At 29.4% G+C, this 14,023-nt stretch overlaps 1 protein-coding gene across 3 annotated transcripts in view; it reads right to left on the minus strand.

The window, feature by feature from the left end:
• LOC142332109 (uncharacterized) overlaps window positions 1–14,023 on the minus strand; it is a 251,992-nt gene that overhangs the window by 10,604 nt on the left and 227,365 nt on the right. For 2 of the 3 annotated variants that reach the window (XR_012758156.1, XR_012758155.1), the window contains one exon: window positions 9,171–9,290. The exons of the other annotated variant lie outside the window; for it this stretch is intronic. The gene's annotated coding sequence lies outside the window, so the exon portion shown is untranslated. The remainder of the gene's footprint in view (window positions 1–9,170; window positions 9,291–14,023) is intronic. 3 annotated transcript variants of the gene reach the window in all.

The following is a 14,023-nucleotide window of genomic DNA, read 5'->3' on the forward strand; positions in this document are numbered from 1 at the left end:
GTCCGCCAGGGATCAACGCTGTTGACACTGCTCTTCTACCTTGTTGTCATGAAGACGGTGGCGGCTGATTTGAAGGGGCCAATAAATGCTACTCTATACCGCTACCACACTGGACAAATGCTGAGCAAAAGAAGTGGTAGTAACCGATTTCCACTTTTACTTACTTGGGTAGTAAGTGGTAATCAGCTAATATAATTACTGTTCAATTTTTTATTTGTATTGAGAATAATTTTGAGATGGGGGATCTCACTATTTTCTTCAAATTAGTAATCAGCTCAATAAACTTTTACTAAATGGATAAGATACCGAAGAACAATTAAATTGCCACTACATTCATCTGATTTTATACTTTGCAATTCCTTATTTTGAAGAGTTGTAAAAAAAACGTATTTTCTTCAAATCCAAATGATGTGAACTGCCTCAAGCTACAAACAGAAAACTGAGTTGATTTTGATTGAAAACATGTAACTCAGTGGTCAAAATTTTCTGTACAGCACAAGGACAGACAAGGATATTACACACACTTTCTCTGTTGTGCATTAAACATGTAACAACAAAAAACTATTTTGGATTTAACTTTTTTTATTTTATTATTAATTGAGAAAATTGACTTTTAAACTCCTCAGCACTGATTTTATATACATAATATTTGTATATAAAGTATTGTTTCGTGTTAACGGCTTGATCAGGATATTGAGAGGCTGACAATTGAAAATGTTTATATAATTACAATTTATTAGTTTAAGAACGTAAATAAAATAGGACAAATCAATAATAACAATGACAATAAGAATAATGAATGACAATAATAAACAACTCACAATAATAATAATAATAAATGTCAACAATTAACAAATAATAATCATAGTAATCACAACCACAACAATAATAATAATAACAGACAGTGATTACATACAAAACAGAATTTAAGGTAATCATCTGGATTTATTCACAGGTAGTTAAATTAAAAAAAAACAGAATTCAGTCTCACTGACATAAGACATTAGCATGACCGCTAATCTTAACACTTTTAATAACTAGTCTTGTATTAACAACGATAGTAGAATAGATAAGACAAGTATAAAGTTCTTTTACTGCAAATATCTTTGCTGTTCACAAATAAAATTACCCTAACAATTTATGAATGAAATTTAGTACATCATCTTTTTCACTTATAATTTAACAGTAACTCACTGAACCATTTCTTGTTTTCATGCGCTGGAATTACTCATGACATCATCTTAATTGTGTCCAACCTGCACTATAAATTTGCTCCCTCACTGACCTCCTCACAGAATACTCTCGCTTCAAACTATATCGTAGCACTCTCTCGTAGACTATCCTTGCAGACTAGAATTCATCTCGCAGAACTCTTATCTCATACGTCACATATCTCATATCTCACCCTAACCTGGGTATGGTAACTCTTCTCATGGAACAACATATTTTTAGGTGCGTCAGTGGGCATTTCTTTTAGCCCCTTTCTGGATTCCCCATTATTATATTTTCTATTACTTTCTTCTTAATTGGCAGGAATCTGTAATTCAGGGCCATTATAAAGGTCTTCTTACAGTATCTAAACTGTACATACACATACTTCAATTTCATGAAAAGAAGTACTTGCTGTCTGAGATGGAATGGTGGTAAAAAAACTCAAAATATAATTTGAATGGATGTTTCAACAGCTTATTTCTTATAAACCGGATAAATCTCTTCATTGACACAAATATTAGTATGAGGGATACTTCAAGCAAACCACATCACTTCTTTTATAGTACAGGCAATAAAATTAATAGCTTGTCATCTTAATAACCTACATAAGAGTGGAATACCACAGTGTAATTTCTTATTCTAATTTTGAACACAATTAACCTTTATATAGTTTATTTCAATATTGTTTAAATTAATTTAAATTAAAAATATTGTAGGAAAAAATAGCTTAGGAACTAATGTAATTATATTTTCAGAGAACAGAACTAATAAAAAATAAATTAAGAAATAAGGGTTGCAAAGTATAGTAGTGTTTACCTGATTTGGTCTTATGCTTCAGTATATAAAAAACAGAGGAATGCTTGTACAAGCCTGTAATTTTATTAGAGAGTAAAGCAGTAAATATAATTATTATAGGAAATAGTAAGACTAACATCTTAGTCCTTTAAATGGAGGTTGTAAATTTAAACAGCTCTACAATTTTAAAGTTATAATGTATTAAATAACTGCGGTTGATGAATACAATTTTATACGAGTAAATTATGCAATGAGCCTAATCTGATATCCATTAATGTACGAGTACAAAGTAAGCGCACAATCAAAGTTAGTAAGTAAGTAACAAAGTCTGTAAGTTTGCAAGAGTGCATTAATGGCCATTTTAAATAGCTACATACTGTATTTTTTCTATAGCCGAGAAAATATTGGGATTTTTTATTTAAATCAACGGTAGAATACATTGTTTAGGGTATATATTTTTCTTAATTTTCAAAAAATACATTAAACAGTACATCTCTGTGGCGATAGTTTATTAGTTATATGAATGCCTTTTCTTTAATATCAATCGATCTTAAAGACATTTCTTCCTCAGAATCAAATATAATTAAAAGAATAAACAACGTAATTTAGAAACTTAGTTATAAATTAACCTCTGCATGCTAACTAATAAATAAGATTAAAATCAAAATAAAAAAAAAACAGCTGATACATGAACAATATCTACTTCTGATTGGTCAGTGGTCAAAAAGAATAGGCATTTGGTCGGTTGAACACCTGTATCTATAATGAAAATCTGTTATAATGAAAAATATTTATAATACTAAAACTTTCACTTAAATTTAATTCATTTACATTATAATGCAATGAAAAAATTATTTAATTGATAATAATTTTTATTCTAACACACACACACACACATATATTCATATTAAAATCAAATAAAAATAATTTTGCTTTACTTAAAATTATCTTTATTTGATTTTAATTAAAGGGAGTACGATTCTTAAAAGAATTGATTTAAAAAAAATATATATATATGTTAATTTCTCAAACATGGTACCACTGATATGTTAAATAAATAAATTAACAATTAATATAATCCACCTTACCAGCAGTTGATATGTTCTCTAGATCTTTCGGCTTAATTGGAAGCCATCATCAGTTGTTAAAATTAATGCATTAAAGTCAAAGTTTAAAAAATCATTGTTAAAATAAATACAGTCATGATTGTTTTTAAATTTTAACTACGATTTTTTTCAATTGTTAAAATTAATACAGTCATGATTGTTTTTAAATTTTAACTACGATTTTTTTCAACTTTGACTAATGCATTAATTTTAGCAACTGATGATGGCTTCCAAGTAAGCCGAGAAAGATCTAGAGAACATATAAACTGTTGGTAAGGTGGATTATATTAATTGTTAATTTATTTATTTAACATATCAGTGGGTACCATGTTTGAAAAATTAACATATATATATATATATATATATATATATATATATATATATTATTTTTTTAATCAATGCTTTTAAGAATCGTACTCCCTTTAATTAAAATCAAATAAAAATAATTTTAAGTAAAGCAAAATTATTTTTATTTGATTTTAATATGAATTTTTAATTTTAATGATTTTATGGCTTGACATCATATTTTTACACATGAAAAAAATGTACAATTTAATTTTTCATATTTTTAAATATTGTTTTAATTTTTAATTTAACCGAATAAAAGTTTAAAATAAAAAGATTAAATGTTTTAAATTTTAAATAAAAATAAATAAATGCATATGTTATTATATTTTACAAAGTTTGTGATGTAATTTGAGATGAATTATAATGCAGCTGATGATACGAGTAAATCACGTAAGCGCTCCTGCATATATAGTGGAATAAGATAAGTTATCCTACTTTATCTATTCTGTACTTTGATTGATCTAATAAAATAAATAAAATATGTATATAAAAAAAAAATTTTCAATAGGTAATTTACAGGCTGATTGAAAGTCTACTGTATTTAAATGATGCAATATGTAAATTACAGCTTAATCAGTGGCAGTAATTATTCAATTAAAGAAAAGGGAGATGATATAATATTTTGATAATTAAATTCTATCACGTTTATAATAATTAATGATTCATTGCTAGAGAAGCAAATATACATACTAAAAAATGGTTCTATGTGTAAACAGAGAGCTTAATAAACGCTCCTTTTTACAAAATGCAATAGTTCTGCTGCCATTGACTATAAACATTTAATTTTAATTATAAAATAACAATACAATAATCAATAATACCTGAATATAATACTACTTCAAAAGTAACATTTCGATTCTCAAAAAATTTATTCCTGATCATCACATCGATTTATAATAATTTTAATTAATATTAACAAATACAACTCCGTTAATAACACCCATTACTAATTAGATAATAGGTAATATTTTCACACATTGCAAAATTTATTGTACATAGAATACTAGAACCTGACTGCTTGAGATTTACAAAATGTTGCTCTTTATAATGTTGTAATGTAGAAATATTTTATTCAGCAGAATAATGATAGAGTAAGAGACATCAAACAAAATTTTCAGTTTCATTTGAGTTTTTTCTTTCTAAGTTGCCCCCCTAATATATATTGTCAGTTCTTTCTCTTTTTCCTTAACCTTCCTAAGATCTTTTATATCAGTCAGTTTATTATTAAAGCTCAGCAGGATGGGGATCTACACCTGTGGGGCTTTTCTTATTCAATGTGTTACATAAAAAACCAAACTAGTCTCCTAAAATCTACATCAACCTAGCTAAATCTACCAACGGGCATCAGAAAACTTTTTATATCAACTGAAATTCTAAATTTACTGGAACAGATTTCTTTTCCTTTAAATTAATTATTCTTTTCTAGATCGTTTCTGAGGTAATTATACATTATTTCGGAAACTCCAATAACAATTAGTGTCACCAGTAATACTCTGAGAAGGAGCTCCACAATTAGTTTTGAAATGAATGATCTTCTGGAAAAATAATTTCTGATAATGGTAAATTATTAATAATAATAATTAGTGTTATGCTGATTAATAAATTTTATTTTTTAGTCTGTGAAAGCCTTGATATCCAACTGAATATTTTAGTTTTTCTAAAGCATTGATCACCTTCAATTTTTCAGCTGCAAAATATTAATAATAATAGTAACAACAATCATAGTATTTGTGTATCGTAAAACCGACTGACCATTTTCTACATGCGCATTAAACTGTGGAGGTCCAATTATGATTCGACATGGCAGGCAGAGGTTTAAGATTTAAGTAAATCTTATATAACGCTTTTCATATATCTCACTACTAAAGCATTTATAGTTAGTTTCTGATTTGACTTCACAGTCGTTTACTGGAGCACTTAAAAGATTTATAGCAAGGACATGGGGTATTCCCACTCAAGTCTTTTCTGATAATGGTTCCACCAAAAATATACTTTATAATTTGTATAGACTTTTAAATTCAGAAAAACTAAAATCATACATTCAAGCATTTACTACTACACAAGGTATTACCTAGTCATTTATTCCTCCCTCTTCACCCCATATTGGTGGTTTATGGGAAAGCGCAATCAAAGGCGTTAAATTTGATATGCATTGTGTAAGTGGACAAACAATCCTTAATTTTGAAGAATTATACACATTTTTACACAAATAGAAGACCTGAGCATAAATTATACCTATTGCCAATCTTAAATGATCGATTTAATTATTTTCATACTATGTGTTTGTAATGTCATTTGATTTATATTCTTATAATATGATTGTTAACATGCTCATAAACATTTATTAACATTTATATTATACATTATATGCTTATGTATTGATTTATATATAAAGGTGCAATAAGATACCCCAATAATGTAATAATTTATTGATCTTGAGGAACAGAATTCCCTAGATTTATTTATTTTTTAAGATTTATGTGAATGTAATTTCAAAATGTTATATATTGCAATATTCAATTGTATTATTATCTATTTAAGCAATATGTGTAATTATTATTATTTGAAATCCTAATTACAGATTATGTATTTTTATGAGCTTTAATTACTTTATTATACTTATGGAGTACTATTAATATCAAATCAGAAATGATTGTAACTGCAGTTTCTAATAATCATAAAAATTAGTAGTTTGTTTATATTCATGTTGTATGTAACTTATTTGTAATTTCTTATCATACTGTCTTTTTAAAAGTCCTTTGGACAGCTGCGCTCAGCTCCATATGGCTCACACTAGAATAGTCAGTCTCGTTCCATCCTCAAAAGACTCAACTTGTGTTTGTTATAAATGTATAATATTAATAAATGTAACAATGTTATATATATGATTTACATGTTTATGATTATAATAAAAATAATTTATAATACATTCGAAGTCAAGACTTTTATTTATTTGTATGAACCGGCGAACAACAAATATTTAGAATAATTTAAACCCAACCGTGGTATTAAACCAAGGCGGCAAATTATTTGACATTTTTGGTCCTCCAGGCCAGATTTTTGTAAACCATCTTGTTTAACAACGCTATCTTCACTTTTCATCTTTATATTTACACTGTTATTAGAATCATTTGATTTATTGTTTGATGAAATATCTGTTCCACTTAGAGCTGTTGCATTCATTTCTTTGATCACATCGATCGGTGGTTTCGATGATTTTTTTACTAGTATATTTCTTTATTAGATGATTTTTGATCATTATTAGAATTATTTATTAACTGTTGTAATTTGCATTTTACAGTATACAAATCCAAATCTTCCTCGACTTGTTCCTGATCCAATGATAAAACATCATCGTCAAAATCCATTTCAAGCTTTGATTAAATAATGTCATATTTGCCTTGTAAATCAAGAAGAATCCTTAACTTAATTTGCAAGGCGTGACTATCACCTCGTGAAGGATCAAATTTGTCAGTAAATGTGACAATTCTAGTTATAGAGGCCTTTACTGACCCTCTTTGTTTAATTAATTGTATTTGAATTAATCTCTTTATTAGGTATTATTTTCAGGCTTATTGCTATCCGGTTTAGAATCATTAATTTTGTCCATATGAATAAGTGTTATTGTTTTTAGTACAAATTTTACATAAATTGTTTGAGTAACACTCATTAATAGAATGGCCTTTATTTAAACAAATAAAACAATAATTATTATGCCTCAAAACGTTTCCGCATTCACTGATGGTCAAATTTAAAAATTCTTTACATTAAAAATGGTTTACCTGCAATCAGAAATAATTTTTTAACCTTAGAACAACAAAGTGTAATAAGGTACCAAATTACTAACTTTTTATCTGCTTGGAAAAGCTGTAAGTTAAGCGGAGGATGACCAATTACTACTTGTGAACATATAGGCATTACAGGTTTACTCCTTGCTTTTTCCACCATTCAGATAATACTTCAGATGATGAATGAGGATGATATGCATGAGTGTAGTCGTGTACAGTCTCAGTTCGACCATTCCTGAGATGTGTGGTTAATTGAAACCCAACCACCAAAGAACACCGGTATCCACGATCTAGTATTCAAATCCGTGTAAAAATAACTGGCTTTACTAGGACTTGAATTCTCGACTTCCAAATCAGCTGATTTGGGAAGACGCGGGTTACATCTATATATATATATATATATATATATATAGATGTACACGTGTGTTTTGAATATAACTTTTCATTTTTATAATTTTCAGTGTTAAATGACTAAAAAATACACATTAGTTGAATGCGGTTTATCAGTATAAAAAATTCTTCCTTTTTCCTTTTCAAAGGAAAAATGAATCATAAAAAAATCAATTCTTCATCTGAATTAGAAAGTATGAGTACAAATTGGAAATGATATCGTAGTGGATCAGGTAGGGTTTTAGAACTGGAATAGCATCTACCATCTTCAACATTCAATATATATCTTGGTGGAAGAAATGAAATGTATTCATTTCTTCCACCGGTAATGATACGGTGATGGGAAACTAGCCATTAGTATAACATAATTGATTTTGTAAATAGTATTCTCTCAGCTCTGAATAACTGATCATCTGCTTTAGAAAAGTTTTGAGGTTATTTCCAAAGCATTTGTCTTATGAAATTTTTTGAACCTACTGATAAAGGCAGGATGTATAGGTAACTTTTATTAAAGGTAACATTATGTATACTTTTTCTGCGAGCATTTGTTATTTTAGGTTAAATTACCTGGAAGGATTCATTAAAATAATATGTATTAAAAGTCTACTTAAATATATGTTTTTATCAAAACTGAAACCTTAATTATAATTCCATTAAAAAATTTCATTATACAAAATTTAATGAAAAATTTTATTTTTAAATTCATTAAAAGAAGAAAGATGGAACAAAGTTCAATCAATTGAATTAATTTTCTGAAACTGTTGAAATGATTTGTAGTATTTTGGACCTTTTGGATAACGATATTACTACAGTATTATACTAAATTATAATATAATAACAATAATTCTGGATATAACACTACTAGATTAATATTAACAAAATATATATTTTCTGCACATAAACGTTACAATACATTAATAAATCAGTATAATTTCAAAAAATTTTGATTTTCTAAAATTTATTTATTACTAAAATCTTAATATAAATGGCTTTGTAAAATTTTGCAAGTAAGTATTTAAAAGTTATTATAATATTATTTGAAAAGGTGTTTTTCCTCTTATGTATAGTAAAGTATATCAAATAACTTTTTCAGTAAAAAATTATATAAATGATAATTATAATTTTAATACTTACTAATTGCAATAAAAGAATATTTATTTATATATTGTAATAAAATTGTACGCAGTTATTAAAATTACATTACTGGAAGACTACTTTTGTAATATTATTAAAAAAACACCAGAAGTAAATTTGATCAAATATTAATCATAATCAATCTATTTTCTTTTTAAATATTATATAAAAAAGTCGATTATTAATAAGTAATTAAAAATCTTTATCTGAAATACACTCATGCAAGCATATAATTTATTATCTTAACTTTTAACGTACTTTTTACAAAATTTCACACAGAATATTAAATTATTATTTTTATTGGCTGTAAAGATAATTAAAATACATAACAGTATAATTTGTGGAAAAATTCTGGTTTTTTAAAAATTTCTTAACATTTTAATATTCATTTTATTACCTTTGATATAAATTTAAAATAAACCAATAACATCTAGTTTTGGTAATAATTACAGCCGACACTTGGATAAGACCCAAATAAACCAAACCATTGTTTAAAAGTATTTTGGTCAATGAATAACTGAAACATATACAGTATATTAATCAACAGGCTGTTTGGTATAGTTTTTGGCATGTTATATTTATAAATGTGACATAAACATATATTTTGAGAAGTCCAGGGTTGGATTTTAAATGTAATGATTTAGCATTTTTATCATGTAATCATATCTCACACACATCTTTTGCTAACATCATACCTAACAAAAAAAAAAGAAAAGAAGCTTAGTAATCAGCAACAAAAAGATCTACAGTTTGGCTGGATGTTTCCACATCCCGCATGATTCTCAGGACGCACAAAGTTACTTCTTTAGGAATGCAGTACTTGTTTTGAAGCGGCTTTTTAATTTCTGAAGGAAACCGATTTTTGCTACAGCATATATTTAATTAAGCTAGTCAACACAAAATCATTAATCTATAATGAGGTGCATCTATTCAGGTCGGTCAGAAAAGTAAAATGGTTGACTAGCCTTCCCGCACAGGCTTCTGGTGAAATCTGACAGAAAGAATTATATTTTAATTGTAAAAGTTTCTAGGTAATATCCGTGACTGTAACAGCTTAAGTCATTTTTTTTATAGGTTCTAATTAGCAATATATTTTGATCGGGCGATTGATTGATGTAACAATTTGTATAGATGTACTAATTAAATAAACAAGTGGAAATGCTGCTTATAGAACTCAAGAAAGCTGCACTTTATAAAAAATTTTCCATCATCAAACAGATTATCGAAAGACAGATTAGAGCCGAATTATCATCTGAGCAGGCTTTTGTTTTTGTTGTCGTTCCTTCTTCAGTAGATCTTCCTTTCTCAACGTCTACTCTTTTTCCTTATTGTCGATCCTTTTTTTCTGTTTTGAGCTATGCATACATATGAGACCATGTTAGGTTACAGGTAAGGATGTCAGGATCGGTAGAATCAGCCCGGCCTTAGTATAACTTAATAGGAGTGTTGACTACTGATAGATTTGGGAATTCTGTTTCATGCCCAGCAGTTTCAGAATATGCGTTTAATAAGTATGAAATCCATATTGGTAAAACTGAAAGATATTTGAAACTGTAATGGATGTAAAAAATGATTTATATCATTTATTTTATAAAAAGTCAGTTTCTTATTTTGGCAATTAAAATTTAAGAAATCACTCATTCGGTATTAAATGCATTTACGTAAAAACATCTATTACTCATAAAAATGCATAGTACTCGGTGAAAAAATTAACATTTAAAAACATTGTACAAAGCATGTAATTTGTAATTTAAGTAAAAATGTACGGTACTCGGTAAAAAAATTAACGTTCAAGAACATTGTACAAAGAATTTAATTTGTAATTTAAATAATTTATATTTTTCAGGCTTACATTTGAGAATTCTTGAAATTTTATTTTCTACTGATCAAAACTGAATGGCAATCATTTCATAAAGCGGATGTTTTAAATTAGGAAAGTGGTGCGAAAATGATCCACGGTTATTACAAAATTTGACTTATGATGAGGTGGAGGCTAAGTCAATTTATGGCATAAATCATGATGACTCTTTCAAGATGTTAGGACTGAACTGGAATCCACAAGCAGATACATTTCACTTTGTTTTACAATTTGACAGTACCACTCCTAAACACGTTAGCAAAGGAATAATTCTTTCTGAAATTTCAAGAATTTTTCACCCGTTAGGTTTAATTGGTCCAGTTGTCCTAAAAACGAAAATCCTCTTGCAGGATCTGTGGCAGCTAAAGCTGAGCCGGGACGAAATTGTTCCACTTCATGTCCATAATGAATGATTTAGAATTAGGAATTCATTTACTGCACTCAACAATTTAAAGATACCCAGATACATTAATACTTCCACAGATTGCGACTTGCAAAAGCACACATTTTCTGACAGTTGGAGAAGGGATATGGTGCCTGGGTATACCTGAGAAGCGAAGATAATCAAGGTAATATCAATGTCATACTTGTGTGCTCAAAATCCAAAGTGGCTCCCCTCAAAAGGTTGACTTTACTGAGATTAGAGCTGTGTGATGCTACTCTAGCTGCTGAATTGGCGCAAAAAACAGTCACATCATTAAAAAAGCCGTTAATCGACATTATGGTCAGATTCTAAAATTGTTTTGGCTTGGATGGCATCACCTTCCAGTAACTGGAATGCGTTCGTATCGAATAGGATAGTAATCCGGGAAATATCAGAACCATATATGTGGCATCATGTCAAGAGCGAAGACAATCCTGCTGACATGTCTACACAGGGCTTATCAGTTGACCAGTTATCTAAATCATCACTTTGGTGGAGTGGTCCAAAGTGGCTATCAGAAGCCTCAAGTTGGAATCGATCACAAGAATCTGAAAATGAATTGCCAGAATGCAAATCAACACAATCATTTCACGTTATTGACATGGAAGATGATTTAACTCACAGATTTTCATCAAACGAGTAACTGCATACATTCTTAGATTCATTAACAATTTGAAGGAGAAAAATAAACATAAAAAACAACAAGGACCATTACTAGTAACTGAGCTAGGACAATCAGAAACCATTCTTGTGAAAGTAAATGAAAGGAAGGAATTCAGTTATGAATACAATCAATTAAGAAATAGCAAAGAATTAGAAACATCCAGCAAGCTACTACCCCTGTATCCATTTATTGATAGCAACAAGGTCATCAGGGTGGGCAGTAGAATTAAAAATTTTGATTTCACTTACAACCAAAGGCATCCAAATCTATTGCCTTACAACAGTCATTTAACAACGCTCATTGCAAGCCATGAACACATAAGGCAATTGCATGCCAAACCGCAAGCTCTACTCACATCTCTTTGATTAAAATTTTGGCCGGTCAGTGGCTGCAAACTTGCAAAACAAGTAGTATGTGAATGCATAACATGTTTAAGAGTTAAACCAAGATTCATACAGCAGAAAATGAGTGACCTATCTGTTGAGCAAATGCAGTCAGTCAGACCATTTTTAAACATTGGTATTGACTATTGTGGACCGATTGAAATACTTACCGCTCACAGGCGTGGAGCTAAAAGCATAAAGGGTTACATAACACTATTTATTTGCACGGCTACAAAGGCAATTCACTTAGGGCTTGTCCAAGAATTGACTACAAATGCCTTTAGTGCATAGTTTTTTGTCCACAGGGAAAAATGTTCCAAAATATTCAGCGATAATACAAACAACTTTGTTGGAGCTTGGAATTAGTTAAAGCAGCTATTTTCCTCACCAGCACATAACTTGGAAATTCAGTCCTCCCAGGTCCCCGCATTTAGGTGGATTGTGGGAAGCAGGAGTCAAATCGGTAAAAGATTACTTGCTCAGAATAACTGGCAGAGCACCTGCTCACTTATGAAGAATTAAATAGTGTACTACGTCGTACTGAAGGCTGTCTGAATTGTCCCTTGACCCTCTCTCTTCCGATCCTTCAGATCTAGCAACTTTAATCCCTGGGCATTTCTTAATAGGTCAGCCACTCACCATGATTCCAGAAGAAGAACACAATGAGACGAGTAGCAACCGTCTCAATAGATGGCAACGTATTAAGCAATTGAGTTAACAGTTTTGGTCGAGATGGCGCAAGGACTACATCAGTGAGCTGCAGCAACGTGCAAAATGAAAGGTAGTGTCTCAAAATCTGCAGAATGGAACCATAGTTCTAATTCATGAAGACAATGTTCCCCCTTTAGTTTAGAAATTGTCTCATGTAGTTGAGACCATCAAAGGGCAAGATGGCAAGGTTAGAGTAGCAGTAGTGCAGACCCAAACACAGACACTTAAATGTAGTATAACCAAGTTATGCCCTCTCCCCAGTTCGGAATGACTATCAATATCCTGAGTTAAAGTTTAAATATGTACATGTTTAAATGATATTTTGCATTCATCTTGAACAATTTACAAGCCATTATTATTTTTATAATTATTGCTATCACTTGTATTTTTGTATTTCAGGTATCTGAAGTTTTGTTTTTGCTTTGTTGATTTTATTGTTTCATTTTGATGTAGTCGGCTAATCACAAATTTGTTTTATAATCAAATTTTCTATAATTATTTAAGTTTTGAAAACGTCAACGTTTCCAAGGTGGGTGGAATGTTGTGTTGTTGAGTGCTGCTCTATGGACAGTTGCTGAAATAACACGGAGAGCTGACAGTTCAGTTCAGATGCGGAGCTCAAACAGTCAACACGATACATAATACAGTTAAAAATTCAGTTTAGTTAAGATAATATATTGTTAAATAAAGTTTTTGTACAACTGAACTTAGTGGGATTCATTTGTTCCCCAACAATAATATAAAAACAATGTATTTTAATTATAATCATTCAGATTATAATTTGAATGTAAAACAACGCGTAAAAAAGTGATGAAAAGATGGAAACCATTGAAGTGAAATCTATTACTTTTAAACAATATGAAGTACAACAGATTTCTTTAATCATTAGTAATCAATATCAGATGGTCTGAATAATCTGCAGTTAATTGGATAATGTTCCACTCACAACAAGATTCTCATAATAGGCAAGGTTTTTGTTTAAGGAAAGCTGGGCATGCTCTCAAGAAGTTTTTTTGGTATCTTCAAGAAAATCATTTTGTTGTGGCTTATATTTGAACTAGATGATAGTAGAATCGAAACTTGTTAATCGGTAATGTGTTACTTCCTCCTGGGTAAAAATACCTGATTTCCTGAGGAATCAAGTGTGGGTATGAGTATCACTTTCATTAGATGATTTTGTTTATCTTTTTAAACATAATCCGATCCTGTT

Source organism: Lycorma delicatula, chromosome 11, assembly GCF_047948215.1.
Source record: "Lycorma delicatula isolate Av1 chromosome 11, ASM4794821v1, whole genome shotgun sequence".
Classification (NCBI taxonomy): domain Eukaryota; kingdom Metazoa; phylum Arthropoda; class Insecta; order Hemiptera; family Fulgoridae; genus Lycorma; species Lycorma delicatula.